The sequence below is a fragment of the Schistocerca gregaria genome, unplaced genomic scaffold, assembly GCF_023897955.1.
Source record: "Schistocerca gregaria isolate iqSchGreg1 unplaced genomic scaffold, iqSchGreg1.2 ptg000805l, whole genome shotgun sequence".
NCBI lineage: Eukaryota > Metazoa > Arthropoda > Insecta > Orthoptera > Acrididae > Schistocerca > Schistocerca gregaria.
In genome coordinates, this window is record NW_026062173.1 from 10,001 (window position 1) to 15,000 (window position 5,000).

General features: G+C 53.6%; 1 non-coding gene across 1 annotated transcript in view; it reads left to right on the forward strand.

The window, feature by feature from the left end:
* The first annotated feature begins 4,025 nt into the window (after positions 1–4,025).
* LOC126322298 (small subunit ribosomal RNA) overlaps positions 4,026–5,000 on the forward strand; it is a 1,893-nt gene continuing 918 nt past the window's right edge. Inside the window, exon 1 of the ribosomal RNA XR_007558918.1 lies at positions 4,026–5,000. This exon is cut by the window's right edge and continues 918 nt beyond it. This is a non-coding gene — a ribosomal RNA (small subunit ribosomal RNA).

Genomic DNA, 5,000 nt, shown 5'->3' on the forward strand with positions numbered 1-5,000 from the left:
CTGGACGGCGGGCCGCGAGACGTGACGCTCGGTGGCAAAGAGTGCGCCGCTGAGGATATAGAGGGTCCGTCCCCCCGCACAGTGGTGACGGTGTGCGGGTAGTGTTTCCGACACCTCTTCCTGCGGTGGCAACTCTGGGGCAGAGTCGATACTCGCCCACTGGTGGAAGGTAAGCATTCTGCTTTACATCAGTACATAACTAATATTTCAGTCGTCTGACGTCCCTCCTTAGTAAATGATGCAGGACCACATACATAGATGATACATACTGTAAACTGGGGAGGACAGTGTGAACCGCACTCGACCCAGTCACCCTATCTCACAGTCCACTCTGTGTGTAACAAAGCGAAAGCACCAAAGCACTATCGTTCAACAACATCCATTTTATCCTCGCTGCCACAGGACACTATCCAAACAACGACAAGAGGAACGTCACGTCCACTAATAAGACAGAATGTCTCACATCACCCGCAAACAACGCAGCTCAAATCAGCCAGCAACACCCACAGTGGTCCACCCAGTATCAACACAGGACGCAACGCCACGCCACAACACAAAAGGTACAAGTAATAAAATACCCTTTGGCCACACCCCTTATAAAGGCATCGAACCAACCCACCACCTGACACCAGCCAAACGTACATCCTGATTTGACACATCTCTGGCAACCTAACCCACGTTGGCCCTTAACCTAACCCACGTTGGCCCTTAACCTAACCCACGTTGGCCCTTAACCTAACCCACGTTGGCCCTTAACCTAACCCACGTTGGCCCTTAACCTAACCCACGTTGGCCCTTAACCTAACCCACGTTGGCCCTTAACCTAACCCACGTTGGCCCTTAACCTAACCCACGTTGGCCCTTAACCTAACCCACGTTGGCCCTTAACCTAACCCACGTTGGCCCTTAACCTAACCCACGTTGGCCCTTAACCTAACCCACGTTGGCCCTTAACCTAACCCACGTTGGCCCCTAACCTAACCCACGTTGGCCCCTAACCTAACCCACGTTGGCCCCTAACCTAACCCACGTTGGCCCCTAACCTAACCCACGTTGGCCCCTAACCTAACCCACGTTGGCCCCTAACCTAACCCACGTTGGCCCCTAACCTAACCCACGTTGGCCCCTAACCTAACCCACGTTGGCCCCTAACCTAACCCACGTTGGCCCCTAACCTAACCCACGTTGGCCCCTAACCTAACCCACGTTGGCCCCTAACCTAACCCACGTTGGCCCCTAACCTAACCCACGTTGGCCCCTAACCTAACCCACGTTGGCCCCTAACCTAACCCACGTTGGCCCCTAACCTAACCCACGCTGCACCTTAACCTAAGTTACGCTGCACCTTAACCTAAGTTACGCTGCACCTTAACCTAAGTTACGCTGCACCTTAACCTAAGTTACGCTGCACCTTAACCTAAGTTACGCTGCACCTTAACCTAAGTTACGCTGCACCTTAACCTAAGTTACGCTGCACCTTAACCTAAGTTACGCTGCACCTTAACCTAAGTTACGCTGCACCTTAACCTAAGTTACGCTGCACCTTAACCTAAGTTACGCTGCACCTTAACCTAAGTTACGCTGCACCTTAACCTAACTTACGCTGCACCTTAACCTAAGTTACACTGCACCTTAACCTAAGTTACACTGCACCTTAACCTAAGTTACACTGCACCTTAACCTAAGTTACACTGCACCTTAACCTAAGTTACACTGCACCTTAACCTAAGTTACACTGCACCTTAACCTAAGTTACACTGCACCTTAACCTAAGTTACACTGCACCTTAACCTAAGTTACACTGCACCTTAACCTAAGTTACACTGCACCTTAACCTAAGTTACACTGCACCTTAACCTAAGTTACACTGCACCTTAACCTAAGTTACACTGCACCTTAACCTAAGTTACACTGCACCTTAACCTAACTTACACTGCACCTTAACCTAAGTTACACTGCACCTTAACCTAACTTACACTGCACCTTAACCTAACTTACACTGCACCTTAACCTAACTTACACTGCACCTTAACCTAACTTACACTGCACCTTAACCTAACTTACACTGCACCTTAACCTAACTTACACTGCACCTTAACCTAACTTACACTGCACCTTAACCTAACTTACACTGCACCTTAACCTAACTTACACTGCACCTTAACCTAACTTACACTGCACCTTAACTGTCACATGTAACGTCACAGGAATGTAGCTTTGCCTAACAGCAACCCTCTGAACATAGTTCACTGCTTGGATCCTCTGGTGTCATGTGTATTTCTTGATGCCATGGTGCGTACCCTCACATAAAGGTCTTTCGAGTGTTGCGTACTTTCTACACAGTCCCGCTAACCACTGGAAGGGTGTACCGCTACAGAACGAATATCGCCCTCCCCTCCTGCCCTTCCAAGCTGGTCGGTCAGGCGTTTGTTTGTGAAATGAGCCTTGCAGCTGTTCAGTTGCATTCGGTTGTCGATGCAGTCAGTGTACGTTGTGGTACGGCCTGTGTGGACTGTCCGCTGATGTACGCGTAACCCACACTGATCATCCGTCGTTACGTACTGAGTGACATAATGTGGCACATGCTTGACCGTACACCGGCTGCGCCCTACAATGGCGAATCATAAGGGCCATATGTTGTGCACGATGCTACTTGTCTCGTCTCCCCATTACAGCGAGATTGCACTGTTGTACGCCGTACAGACATGTGGTAAGTAGGTACGGACGAAAGTATTGCATGTTGGCCCCCCCCCCCCCCTCCTCCCTCTGCCGGGAATCAGCGTGAGCCGTCTGTTGATGTAGCGACGAGGGTTTTCCTATTTAATCGTATTGCCCCACACAACATGATAGCACGGTGGACCGCGTTCCACATCTGCGACATGCTACAGAGGCCGGTTGACAGTCGACCGCGCAAGGGACATTGCACACGTGCGCGGACCATCTTCCACGTGTTCTCTCGTGTACATGCCGCAGTGTGTATGTGGGCTGATGTAGCGTGTCGTGACACATAACATGCAGGCATGCCAGAATCGTAGATTTCGCAAATGTAGATTGACGTATACGTTTGCTGCCAAAGATCCGCAAATGAACTGGAAATCAGTTGTTGAGCGGTTGTTCGCGCTGCAGGTGCATCGGTGATAGCGACGATCGGTACATCTGTGAACCGGTTGTTTCGGCGGTACCCGCCATGCCCCCGAACCTGAGTTGGCCATGTGGGTATGAAGCGATACGAGGCTGTGGCTTGGCGGGACAGTCCCCGGCCGGTGAGGGGGGGCCGCCCGGCGTGCTGGCCGCGCGCTGCGTGAGCGCACGCACTACAGCCGGCTGGTGGGGGGCGCCCAGTGGCAGGAGCGCCGGCCGACGGGCCCGGCTGGCGTCCCAGCTATGCGCCGGCGCACCCTGCGCGCGGCGCCAGGCGGCCAAAGTGGGTTCTGTCGAGCCCGGTGCGAAGCGCGGTGGACATCTGCAGTGTGCTGGTCCGATTGCGGACTGTGTGCGTTGAGGATGCGCCGCCGCCCGGCACTCGGCGTCGCGACGCCGTCTGCTGCTCGGTCGCCCCCAGCGGTTCTCGCAGGTGGTTTGTATCGCAGCTCTGCGGACGTGTTGGCGCGTGCGCTGTGCTGGGAGAGTTCGCTTCTGCACCCAAGTGGGGCTTTGCCCTTCTGTGGCGCTGGCGTTGGAGCTGCCGGTCACCGTAGGTGGCGCGTGTTGTTTCCCGCCGGCAATGCCACGACAGCACGCTCCCGGGCCTTTGTCGGCAGCGGCAAGCTCAGTTGGGAGCACGGGTGTTCGCACTGAAAGCGTCTACTCGCCTATCTCCGGGCGATTGCGCCTCTCTCGAACCCGACCAAGTACTTAGGACGGCGCTGCGCGCCGCCGGGACCTGAGAGGGTTTCGAGGTGTATCGTGCAGGGGAGCTCAGCCTCCTCCTGTTTGCAGAATAATTGAGCGGACGCTTGCGTGTTCGCGCGGGCCCTCGGGACACACTCCCGGGCGGCCGGCTGCTCAGCTCTCGTTGACGCAGCTCCCTGGTTGATCCTGCCAGTAGTCATATGCTTGTTTCAAAGATTAAGCCATGCATGTCTCAGTACAAGCCGCATTAAGGTGAAACCGCGAATGGCTCATTAAATCAGTTATGGTTCCTTAGATCGTACCCACGTTACTTGGATAACTGTGGTAATTCTAGAGCTAATACATGCAAACAGAGTCCCGACCAGAGATGGAAGGGACGCTTTTATTAGATCAAAACCAATCGGATTGGCTCGTCTGGTCCGTTTGCCTTGGTGACTCTGAATAACTTTGGGCTGATCGCACGGTCCTCGTACCGGCGACGCATCTTTCAAATGTCTGCCTTATCAACTGTCGATGGTAGGTTCTGCGCCTACCATGGTTGTAACGGGTAACGGGGAATCAGGGTTCGATTCCGGAGAGGGAGCCTGAGAAACGGCTACCACATCCAAGGAAGGCAGCAGGCGCGCAAATTACCCACTCCCGGCACGGGGAGGTAGTGACGAAAAATAACGATACGGGACTCATCCGAGGCCCCGTAATCGGAATGAGTACACTTTAAATCCTTTAACGAGTATCTATTGGAGGGCAAGTCTGGTGCCAGCAGCCGCGGTAATTCCAGCTCCAATAGCGTATATTAAAGTTGTTGCGGTTAAAAAGCTCGTAGTTGGATTTGTGTCCCACGCTGTTGGTTCACCGCCCGTCGGTGTTTAACTGGCATGTATCGTGGGACGTCCTGCCGGTGGGGCGAGCCGAAGGCGTGCTTGCGCGTCCCGAGGCGGACCCCGTTGAAATCCTACCAGGGTGCTCTTAGTTGAGTGTCTCGGTGGGCCGGCACGTTTACTTTGAACAAATTAGAGTGCTTAAAGCAGGCAAGCCCGCCTGAATACTGTGTGCATGGAATAATGGAATAGGACCTCGGTTCTATTTTGTTGGTTTTCGGAACCCGAGGTAATGATTAATAGGGACAGGCGGGGGCATTCGTATTGCGA